The sequence below is a fragment of the Dendropsophus ebraccatus genome, chromosome 6 (genome assembly GCF_027789765.1).
Source record: "Dendropsophus ebraccatus isolate aDenEbr1 chromosome 6, aDenEbr1.pat, whole genome shotgun sequence".
Classification (NCBI taxonomy): Eukaryota; Metazoa; Chordata; class Amphibia; order Anura; family Hylidae; genus Dendropsophus; species Dendropsophus ebraccatus.
The window spans coordinates 135,689,960-135,702,198 of record NC_091459.1 but is presented as its reverse complement, the minus strand read 5'-3'; the positions used below and the strand labels follow the sequence as shown (position 1 = coordinate 135,702,198).

Here is a 12,239-nt window from a genome sequence, read left to right as displayed (position 1 = left end):
GAGCTCCCCTTTCACTTTACCCAAGGCAAATAATATGTGAAAGCTGAGCTGTGATTGGTTACTATCTGGAAACAAGGATAAATCTACTGAGACCCCCCCGGGTGTTTTTGTTTGGGCAGCGTATACTCCTACAGCCAGTGGAAGAGGGAAGAGCTGGAGAAGGAGAGTGACCAGCAGGGGGCGCTCCTGTGTGCCGTCCACCATGGTTGTAGTTCCCCTTTCCTCCTCACCTCACACAATAACGGTGAGTACGGCAGAGCGGCCATCTTTGGGGGGGGGGGCAGAGCTGACAGGTACAGTGTAAGAGAGGTGGTGTATGGTGTTTTTAGTGCCCCACATTATCATTATTACACACTTACACCCTTGCACACCTTACTACAATGTATAGTGACATAAAAAAGTACACATTTTTTGGCAACAAGAAAAACTTTTATTTAAGTTATTAAATCATTCGCTGTCGGCGGTCGGGATGTCCCTCGGAGCGTGCTGTGGTGGTGGCGGCGGCGGGGAAGCCGCTGAGCACTTTCTTGGAGATGATGGCCAGGCATTTCCTCAGCTCCTCGGTACTGGTGAAGCATCGCAGGATCAGTCTGATGCTCTGTAGGAAGCCGATCAGCATCCTGCTGGTGGTTGTAGTCCAGGACAATGTCTCACTCGCTGTGATTGCTTGCAGATCGCTGGTGCTGATGGTGGAAATCCACCTGATCCGCTCACCGGCAGTAGTAGTGGTGATCCAGGTGGCTGTGGTCATCCAGATCTCCAGGAAGCTGGTGAGGGTGGTGGTCCAGATGATCAGATCTCTTGTGCTGCAGATCCAGGTGATGAAATCACAGGCGGTGGTGATCACACTCACTGGCTCTACAGCAGCTGTGATCCAGGTCAGCAGGTCACTATTAGTGAAAGTTCAGCTCAGCAGGCGGCTGGCGGTGGATGTCCAGCTAAGCAGGTCAGTGAAGGTGGTTGCTGCACTTTGGAGATGGCTGGTGATGGAAATGAGTTCACAGATGGTCATATTCCAGTTGGGCAGGTCTCCAATGGTGTTGTTTGGGCTCTGCATTTTGATGGTGCTGGAGTTGCTACGCTGCAGGTTGGTGGTGGTGGAATTGGGCCTCTGCAGGTTGGTGGTAATCTTCCAGCTGGGCTGCTCTCTGATGGAACTGCAGGCCTCTGGTGATGTTGTCCCATCATTTCAAATCATTCGCTGTCGGCGGTAGGGATGTCCCTCGGAGCGTGCTGTGGTGGTGGTGGCGGGGAAGCCGCTTAGCACTTCTTCAGAAATGATGGCCAGGCATTTCCTCAGCTCCTCAGTACTGGAGAGACATCGCACTATAAGTCTGATGCCCTGTAGGGCGCCGATCAGCATCCTGCTGGTAGTGTTCATCCAGGACAACGCCTCACCCGCAGTTAGCAGCCAAGCGCACCTGTTGCAGCGACTGGTCAGCCAAGTGAGAAGCTGGAGGGTTGTAGCAATCCACACCAGCTTCTCACTTATGCTGCTCAGTGCGGCCTGCAGATCGCTGGTGGTGACGGTGGAAATAAACGTTGTCAGCTCACCGGTGGTGGTGTTGGTGATCCAGGTGGCTGTGGTGGTCCAGATCTCCAGGATGCTGCTGCGGGTGAGGGTGGTGGTCCAGATGATGAGGTCTCTGGTGCTGCAGATCCAGTTTATGTAATCACAGGTGGTGGTGATTACACTCACTCTCTCTACAGCAGTTGTAATCCAGGTCAGCAAGGCGCTATCACTGAAAGTCCAGCTCAGCAGGCGACTGGTAGTGGATGTCCAGCTGAGCACATCACTAACAGCAGTCAGCCAGCTAAGCAGGTCAGTAAAGGCGGTTGCTGCGCTCTGGACATGACTGGTGATGGATATCAGGTCACAGTCGGGCAGGTCTCCAATGGTGGTGTTTGGACGCTGCAGGTTTCTGGTGGTGTAATTGGGCCTCTGCAGGATGGGGGTAATCTTACAGCTGGTCTGGTCTGTGATGGTGCTGTTTGGCCCCAGGCCCAAGGTGATATTGTCCCAGCTGAGCGGGTCGCTGATGTAATTGCCCCAGCTCAGCGGGTTGATGAAGGGTTCAATCATGCTGAGTGGTTGTCTGGTGGAAAGACAGCCCACTAGGATTGGAACCAAATAGCAAAGGAGGTTGCCAAAAATGGCAAGCTCCCTCTCAATCCTCTCCTCTCTCTCCATGGATTGACGAAAATATAAAACCACTAGAAATAACTGTCAGTATACACAGGCAGAAAGCAAGGTAATACCAACAGTGTGATCGCTAGTGAGTCCCTAAGAACAGAGATTCTGGGGCTCGGCACCTTCTTTATAGGGCCCTTGCATGACATCACCAATTATGTCACTTACGTGATGTCACTGCTTGTCTTAGTGATGTCATGAGCATGCCCAGGCATGTTGTCAGGTTGTTGTTTCATGTTGTTGTTGTTTACAAGTCAATGGAAAAACCGGATCCAACCGGTTCCAACCGGATCCAACCGGATGGCACACAATTGCATCCGTAGTTGCATCCATTTTTTCCATAAAATGTATACGTTAAACGTATAGGATAAAACACATTGTGAACCTAGCCTTAGCCATGTCACCCACTATACAAAGTCAGATGTGAAATAGGCTTTTATGGCCTCTCAGAATGATGTAGGGTGAGTTCAGACATGGAGGATATGTTGCAGATTTTTACAGCCCAATACATGGTGGCATAGAGCTCCCAAACAGTAACAGGACCCTCTTTGTGCCCCCCATCTGTAGGTGAGCTGCACCTTGTGCTTCAGTCTGTAGTTAGCTCTTCTCTTGGTGCAAAATAACTTTGCACTTATGAACTATGACAATGCCCCCCGTCACTGCACCCCTAGATAAATTGGGCCACTGTCCTCCTAAATCATTGTTTCCCAACCACTGGCTCTTCAGCTGTTGCCAAAATACGACTCCCATCATGTCCTTCCAGTAGTGCGTGATGGAAGTTGTAGTTTTGCAGCAACTGGAGAGTGAGTCACTTGTTGGAGAACACTGGATTAAATAAACAGTTTTCCTAAATCTTTCTTTCCCAGTCAGTGACTTTTCAGCTGCTGCCAAACTATAACGGCCATTATACCTTTCCAGCAGTCCACATTGGGGGTTGTAGTTTTGCAGCAACTGGAAAGTCACATGTTAGAGAGCGCTGCACTAAAGAAACTGTCCCACAAGTCACTGTTTCCTAACAAGCGACTGTTAAGCTGTTGCCAAAATACACCTGCCATCACGTTCTGCTAGCTGCTAACAGGGCCCGTCACTTGCCCAGGTAAGCCGGGTGCTGACGCCGGCCCTGTGACTAGCGGTTTTACAACCCGTCCACATGCTTGTGTATGCAGCTCTCTACCTGCTACGTACCAGACAGATTTCCTTGATCTTGGCGTCCTGTATATCCACCCTGGTTGAGTATACATTACAAGGCGTATGCAGCCCTGAAAACCCTGAGGACCCCAGGGCAATAGGAAAAATGGCATTTATAATATGTTTAGTCCTTGCTTCACATCTTTAAAAAATAGTTTTTAAATCACCTGGTGTCAATTAAGTTAAACTTTTTTGTAACCTATTTCTGTATTAAAAATGTCCAGTACTTATCAGCTGCTGTATGTCCTGCAAGAAGCGTCAGCGGATTAAATGTAACTTGGGCCCAACCTGGGCCCCAGTGCGGCTGAACCACCCTGCTAGCAGTGGCGCAAGCTCAATATTCTTCCTTTAAAGGAGGACCCAATCCAGCCCTGGACCGTTACTGAAATGCAGAGAGGTGGGGAGCCAGCACAGAGAGGCATTACAGGCCTAGGCCCTGCTAGTGATGTCACCATACCAGCTTTTTTATTTCGATACTCGATACCAGTTCGATACCTCAAAAAAAATACAAATATACCTCCTTGTGCACAACGACTATCATAGCCGCAGTCTGGGGGGAGGGCCCCCAGATTGCGGCTATGATAGTTGTTGTACACAAGAAGGTATGCTGGGAGTTGTAATGCACAAGGAGGTATGCTGGGAGTTGTAGTGCACAAGGAGATATGCTGGGAGTTGTAGTGCACAATGAGGTATATTGGGAGTTGTAGTGGACAATGAGGTATGCTGGGAGTTGTAGTGCACAAGGAGGTATGCTGGGAGTTGTAGTGCACAATGAGGTATGTTGGGAGTTGTAGTGCACAATGAGGTATGCTGGGAGTTGTAGTGCACAAGGAGGTATGCTGGGAGTTGTAGTGCACAATGAGGTATGTTGGGAGTTGTAGTGCACAATGAGGTATGCTGGGAGTTGTAGTGCACAAGGAGGCATGCTGGGAGTTGTAGTGCACAATGAGGTATGCTGGGAGTTGCAGTGTTGCAGCAGCAGCCTTCCAATATAACAACAACTCTCAGCAGCAGGGTTCTTGAGTCCTGACAGCCCCACACTGTGCATGTTGACATGGCTGCAGCTGCAGGCAATGACAGCACTCTCCTCTCTTGACATCCTCTGTGCTGCTGGGACCTCCCCTATAAGATCAGCACACTCCTCTCCTGACATCCTCTGTGCTGCTGTGACGCCTGTATAAGATCAGCACCCTCCTCTCCTGACATCCTCTGTGCTGCTGTGACCTCTCCTATAAGATCAGCACCCTTCCTTTCCTGACATGCTCTGTGCTGCTGTGACCTCCCCTATAACATTAGCACACTCCTCTCCTAACATCCTCTGTGCTGCTGGGACCTCCCCTATACGATCAGCACCCTCCTCTCCTGACATCCTCTGTGCTGCTGGGACCTCCCCTATAAGATCAGCACCCTCCTCTCCTGATATTCTCTGTGCTGCTGTGACCTCCCCTATAAGATCAGCACACTCCTCTCCTGACATCCTCTGTGCTGCTGTGACCCTGTGACCTCCCCTATAAGATCAGCACCCTCCTTTCCCGGAAGGCCACGCAGCCACTGTCTAAAGGCCCTATTCCACCAAAACATCTGACGACAGATTATCTGCCAAAGGGCTCTATTCCACGGGACGAGCAGGGCAGATCAATGATGTAAACGAGCGCCGATCTGCTAGATCGCCGCTCGTTTACTGGACCTATTCCACGGCCCAATGATCGTTGAGCGAGGGCTGCAGGGACATCGTTACCGATGTCCTTGCAGCATACATTACCTGTCAGCTGACAGGCCACTCGGCCAATCACAGGGCGCGGCGGTCCCGGCCTATGATTGGCTGAGAGCTCCGTCAGCTGACAGGCCATGCTGAAGCTAGAGCGCGCGGGACCCGGGGAGGAAGACAGAGCGGAGGAGAAGCCCTGCAGGTAATGTATTGTGCTTCTCAAATCGTCGGTCGCCCGCCGCACAACGCTATTCCACCGTATCGATGCAGGGTGGGGGAACGATGATTTTAGGTCTGGCCCTAAATGAACGATCAGCTGATGACACGATCATCGGCTAATCGTTCTCTCTATTCCACCGAGCGATAATCGGCTGAATGGGGCCGATTCAGCTGATTATCGTTCCTGTGGAATAGGGCCCAAAGATTTGAAGCCAAACCCAGGAGCGGATTTGAAAAGAGGAGGGAAATCCAGTCTTTTCTTTATGACCTGTTCTCTATTTATAGTCTGTTTCTGGCTTTGGCTTCAAATCTTTGGCAGATATTCTGTCGTCAGATCTGTTGGTGGAATAGGGCCTTGAAGGGACTGTCACATTTTTGATAATTTTTTAATGAAAAGTAATAAGTACAAATAAGTCTGTTGGATGTTTTTTTTTTTTTTTATGTAGTGTTTCATTATTTTTTTCTAAAATGTATTGCTGCACAGGGGGCTGCCATGTTTATAGTGTCTGTGTGTAACGTCATTTCACGACACACACAGACACTATATGGCACCTCCACATCATTGAGAACCAACGGAGTCCTTCTGGTTCACTTACACTGGAGGCTCCGTCAGTGTGTACTGCGCATGTGCATAGACATGCGCAGTACACAGCTGCAGTACATGGGGCGGGTGGCGGTGCCATTTTCTTGAAGTCCCGCACGAGAATCGGGGAGGAGAGAGAGACCGCACAGTGAGTGGACAGGAGAACTGTGTGCAGCTCTCTCTCTCCCCCTCCCCCGCCGGAGGGGGAGAAGTTAAATAAACTTTTGCTTTTGGTGCCGGGACATTGCTGTCACCCAGCAATGTCCCGGTACCAGTCACCGCAGCTCTCTCCTTCTTTCCCCCAGCAGCAGCTCAGCAGCGTTCTGTGGGGGAACAGGCTTGGAGATGCTGCAGGGGGAAGATGGAGAGAGTAAGGCTGATCGCAGGGGGAGCAGGGCACAGCAGCGTCTGCTGTATGCTGCCCCCCCTGCGGCTGCCGGACCCGGGAGCGCCGGCATCACGATGGAGATGGGGACAGAGAGGAGGTGAGGGGATGATGGGGGTGACGGAGGAGGTGATAGGGCCGGATTTAGCATCAGGGATCTAATGGGGCAGAATAAACCTATGCAGACCTGAGAGGGATCAGGGCAGCTGTCAGTGAACCGGCTCGCGAGGAGTCTTGGTCTGCATTGGATTATTCTGCCCCATTAGACTCCCGATGCTAAATCCGGCCCTATCACCTCCTCCGTCACCCCCATCATCCCCTCACCTCCTCCGTCACCCCCATCATCCCCTCCTCTGTCACCCCCATCATCCCCTCACCTCCTCCGTCACCCCCATCATCCCCTCCTCTGTCACCCCCATCATCACCTCCTCTATCACCCCCATCATCCCCTCCTCCGTCACGCCCATCATCCCCATACCTCCTCTATCACCCCCATCATCCCCTCACCTCCTCCGTCACCCCCATCATCCCCTCACCTCCTCCGTCACCCCCATCATCCCCTCACCTCCTCTATCACCCCCATCATCCCCTCCTCCGTCACCCCCATCATCCCCTTACCTCCTCTGTCATCCCCATCATCCCCTCACCTCCTCCGTCACCCCCATCATCCCCTCACCTCCTCCGTCACCCCCATCATCCCCTCACCTCCTCTATCACCCCCATCATCCCCTCCTCCGTCACCCCCATCATCCCCTTACCTCCTCCGTCACCCCCATCATCCCCTCACCTCCTCTATCACCCCCATCATCCCCTCACCTCCTCTATCACCCCCATCCTCCCCTCACCTCCTCTATCACCCCCATCATCCCCTCACCTCCTCTATCACTCCCATCATCCCCTCCTCTGTCACCCCCATCATCCCCTCACCTCCTCTATCACCCCCATCATCCCCTCACCTCCTCTATCACTCCCATCATCCCCTCCTCTGTCACACCCATCATCCCCTCACCTCCTCTGTCACCCCCATCATCCCCTCCTCTGTCACCCCCATCATCCCCTCATATATATATACCTCTTTGTGTTTTGTGGCTCATTCCATTGTGGAAAGCCACCAGCTGGTGTAGGGAGTCTTAGAAGCAATGCTCCCTGGGAAAAAGTATACAAATGAGCTCTCCTCCAGGAGGTAGAAAACGGTGTCACCTATCAGTTACTTCTACAGCCTGAGGACTATACTCATCCTCTGTAGCTTCCGAAGTGACTCTGCTTAAAGAGCCAAGATTCTGCTAGCAGAGAAATGATCCAACTTCCATGGGGGAGAAAAACAGTACACATGCTGTATATGTAATATGTTGTACGCATCTTACTTTCCCAACTTTGCCGTGTGGTACAACCCCTTTAAGGAAAGTTAGGTGAACCAGTTTCACTTTACACCATGTTTGATAAATGTCAAACGTATAATGTCAAATGTATAAAACCAAACTGCAGCAAGGACAATTTTTATACAGTGGCGTAACTAAAAGCCCAAAGGTCCCCCTCCCCCACTACTATAAATGATGTTTCATACTTTGGGGTCTTGTTACCGATGTTGCTTTGAGGTGCTGGAGCTTCGTGTTACTCCCCTGCCCTTTCATTGACTATTTTACACTTCACTTTGGAAATAATGTAAGGGACATAGTACTTGGCTTAGCAGCAGATTATACTCCGCAATAAAGTGCCCCCTCCCATTCCCCCCGGCACCATTGTAATTCTCCTTACATCCATATTACTCACTTTTGGCAACTTACTTTGGAGCCTAAAAAAAACCTTTCTAAACGTAGTTAAGGAAAATGTTTAGGATACGTTCCCTGTATATGAAGTGTGCATGCTAATGGAAATCACACCAGACCTTGTTTTTTTTTTTTTTTTTAAATCCCGTTTCAATTGATCCTATAAATCCAAAGGATACTTTACATTATGTCATTTTTAGACGGTCCCCGGGGAAAATCCTAATGGAGAAATAGAGCTTTTTCAACACTTGTATAAAGCTTTTAGTATCCAGTTTCAGCCGTGATGTTAGAAATCACTCCACCACATGGTCTTTTGCTTTAATTTCCCTTCCTGACATAGTGCACGGTTCCCAGTAAGACTGGCTCATTGTGCGCCGACCGCCCGCTCCTGAGACGCTCTCTGAGTTCTATATTTTTTTTTACTACATAGATAGGTGACGTAAGAACATAAACTCCGGGTTCACACAAAGTGGTGGCGGGGGATAACGTCTTTGTTTAATTGGTAAATGGACGTGTTTCACATTTAACCCCTTAAAGGGCTCTTCTTTTGCATATACATGTTTCCCAGGGAGCAGTGCACCTAGGACTTCACTGCATTGAGCGCTTTTACTAGCAGCCGGCAGTGTTGTATTTGGCTGGTCTCCCTGAGATCAGTGATCTGTTTCTCTTATGGCTCTACTAGGCATTGCTCCCACCTAGCCAGAATCCTGCTCCACACTGATGAGGGGCAACACCCCGAAACAGCTGTATGTGGATGGATACCTGGCCTTGGTTTTCCCCTTGTCATTACATTGACTTATAGGGCCACTTAAAGGGGTAGTGCAGCGCTAAACAATTATTTACTAAATAGCACACATTACAAAGTTATACAACTTTGTAATGCAAGTTATGTTAGTAAATTGCCCCCTTTCCCGTGTTTCCCCCCACCCACACCAGACCTGGAAGTGTAGTGCTCTATACATACCTGCCTCTTTCCGACCCCCGTCCGCCATCTTGTGCCAATGATGTCATCTTCGGACGGACGGACGGCCGAACCGCTCCGACCGTCCCTAGTGCCGACCGCCCTCTGCCGCGTCATCAGCTGCTCAGCCGCGATTGGCTGAGCACCAGTATACAGATGACACAGACAGGCGCACAGTGACAGGTGACATCAGTATATAGATTACACAGTCAGGATTACAGTGACAGGTAACACCTGTATATAGATAACACAGACAAGCGTACAGTGACAGGTGACACCAGTATATAGATAACACAGACAGGTGTACAGTGACAGGTGACACCAGTATATAGATAACAGAGACAGGGGTACAGTGACGGGTGACATCAGTATATAGGTAACACAGATAGGCGTACAGTGACACCAGTATATAGATAACACAGAGAGGTGTCCAGTGACAGGTGACACCAGTATATAGATGACACAGACAGAAGTACAGTGACAGGAGACACCAGTATATAGATAACACAGATAGGCGTACAGTGACAGGTGACACTAGTTTATAGATAACACAGACAGAAATACAGTGACAGTTGACTCCACTATATAGATATCAGAGGTATACATAATAGCTGCTGCTAAGAACTCGACTGGTACACAGCAGAAGCATCAGCTTCTTTCCAGTCTGACACAGTGCTCTCTGCTGCCACCTCTGTCCATGTCAGGAACTGTCCACAGCAGTAACAAAACCCCATAGAAAACCTCTCCTGCTCTGGACAGTTCCTGACATGGACAGAGGTGGCAGCAGAGAACACTGTGTCAGACTGGAGAGAATACACCACTTCCTGCAGGACATACAGCAGCTGATAAGTACTGGAAGCCTCAAAATCTTTTAATAGAAGTACATTATAAATCTCTGGTACTATCTGCCACCAGTTGATTTTAAGGAAAAACATCAGGACAGCTCAATGATTGTGTAGACCTATAATACGGTAAGAGGGCAGAAGCTGGCCTCTTACCGGCAGGCATTTAACAGACTGAGGTGGCTTGTGTCTGCAGGTTGTGCGATTTATGGGCTGTGTTCTCTCCATGTATGTACTGATAATTACAGCACTAAACAACGCCCGGCCGTCCCTGTATAACAGTACTGTTCATTTTATTGAACATATTCCCATTCTCCGCATTGCTATCCTTTACCATTCATACAGCCATGATTTGCATTTTACCAATTTGCTTTCATCATTGTCTTCTGCCGGCTATAACTGGCACACACACAGTACCATAGAAAGTATAAGCAATTAACGCCAGCAGACGTACATTATCCCATTAACTCTTATGGCTCCTCTCCGCTGCATGCTTCTCATTGATATTCATAGATCGGCTTTCCCGGCTGCTAAGAGAATATACATTTCGAGGGACTTCACAAGGGATGTTTGTATTAAAGCAGCACATTAGATTCACTTGCCTGAAGGTTTTGGTATATTAAAAAGTAAATGGAGTGGTTGGTATTTCACCAAAGGCAACTGCTTGAAAGGAGCTCTGCGCATATGTACAACCACATTTACATAGGACAGATGTTTTACACAGCGTATTTTTCTGACACGTACAAGGGCATTATGATCCTCATTTTATATTCCAGGCTATGTTACTTTAGAATTCTTATCTTACATACAAGCAACATTTTAGATATGAAGTAAGTAACCTATTAAGGAGATAAACCACAATATAAATGGAATGTTCTACTCTCTAATATACATGGAGCTGTCTATAAGAAAGACTGTGTCTGCTTTCTACAGTAACCAATCACGGCAAAGCACTTTTTTTTAGCTGCACTGTGGTTGTTGCGGGACACTCTTTCTTAAAGCGACTCTGTACCCACAATCTGACCCCCCCCAAACCACTTGTACCGTCGGATAGCTGCTTTTAATCTGTCCTGGGGTCCATTCGGCAGGTGATGCAGTTATTGTCCTAAAAAACAACTTTTAAACTGGTAGCCCCGTGCCCAACGGCCGGGGCTTAGATTGTGTATGCATTAGGCTGGCACAACCGCTCTGTCCCTCCTCCATGCCCTCCCCATCATTAGATGAGTAACAAAGCCTGGTCACTTTTAGAAGTAAAAATATATGATCAACTGTTTAAATTACAGCCGGCACTTGTTGGCGAGGTCATACTATGTCATCACTGTAACATAATGGTATGGATAGTATAGTGTGGTGTTCCACAGTTAAGTGCTTTAGGTACTGGTCCCTTCAGTGGAAAAGAAGGTGCATTCTCTAGTTTGACCACAAGGTGCCAGTGTTATGTTTAAGCTTTATTATATGTTGCACAGCTGTAGTCACTACAGGGTAACTGTTTTTGTACCACACGGTCTGTGCTAGCCAATGAGAGATGCTCTTCTTTTTCTACCAATCCCTGCACTCTATACAGCCACACCACAACCCCTAGGGGACAGAGCAGTTTAGTCTAGAGTGTGATAGTAGACAGACACGTATGGAGAACGCAGAGACTTTCTTCCAAAAAGCTACATTTACAGACACTATGCAGTGCTAAACAACTAAGGGAGAACAAGTCAGAAATCACCCCAACCCACGGAGAGAACCTCTCTTAAAGGTACAGGGTGGTATCCTAGAAAGAGGAACTGACCCCGATAAAGCAAAGGATCTGCAATCAAGGTCTATGTACTCTATCTCACAGTGCAGGTGACACTGCGATACGCTCGGACACTTAGCTCAACTAAAGTAACCAAGACTGGGGCTTGTGCCACCCAGGTAGGACGGGTAACCTGACACTGCAGGGCAGAAGGTGGTTATAGCAACCTTTAGGTCGACACATGGGCACAAGTATTCTTCTTTCAAGTATTTCTTCTTCAAGTATTTCTCCTTACAAGTTCTGGCAGAGCACATTACTACACTGGGTTGGGGCTCTCCCGACAAACTCCTCCCTATTCTTCTATTCTACTCAACTGAACCAGTACTGATATTCTGCCTCAGCACTTCAGCATCTCTCAGCACAGATCTGTATCTCAAAAGTCACTTATTACTCTACTATCCTGTACTGTAAGAGACTGTTTTTTTGTAAAGATCCGTTTATTTATTCTACTGAGACTCAGTGATAATTGCACCAGCACCTATACACACAAGCTACAACATCTTTGGGTCATTTTCCCCTTTCTGTGGGTGGTGGTACGGCAGGTTACCGACCATTGGGGGTCAATACAGCCAGCCACATAAACTAAAAGCAGGTACCACACCATACCTGT

General features: G+C 48.7%; 1 long non-coding RNA gene across 1 annotated transcript in view; it reads left to right on the top strand.

Moving 5' to 3' along the window:
* Positions 1 to 62: 62 nt before the first annotated feature.
* The window catches only part of LOC138795112 (uncharacterized), a 52,964-nt gene continuing 40,787 nt past the window's right edge, over positions 63 to 12,239 (top strand). Inside the window, exon 1 of the long non-coding RNA XR_011363572.1 lies at positions 63 to 244. This is a non-coding gene — a long non-coding RNA (uncharacterized lncRNA). The remainder of the gene's footprint in view (positions 245 to 12,239) is intronic.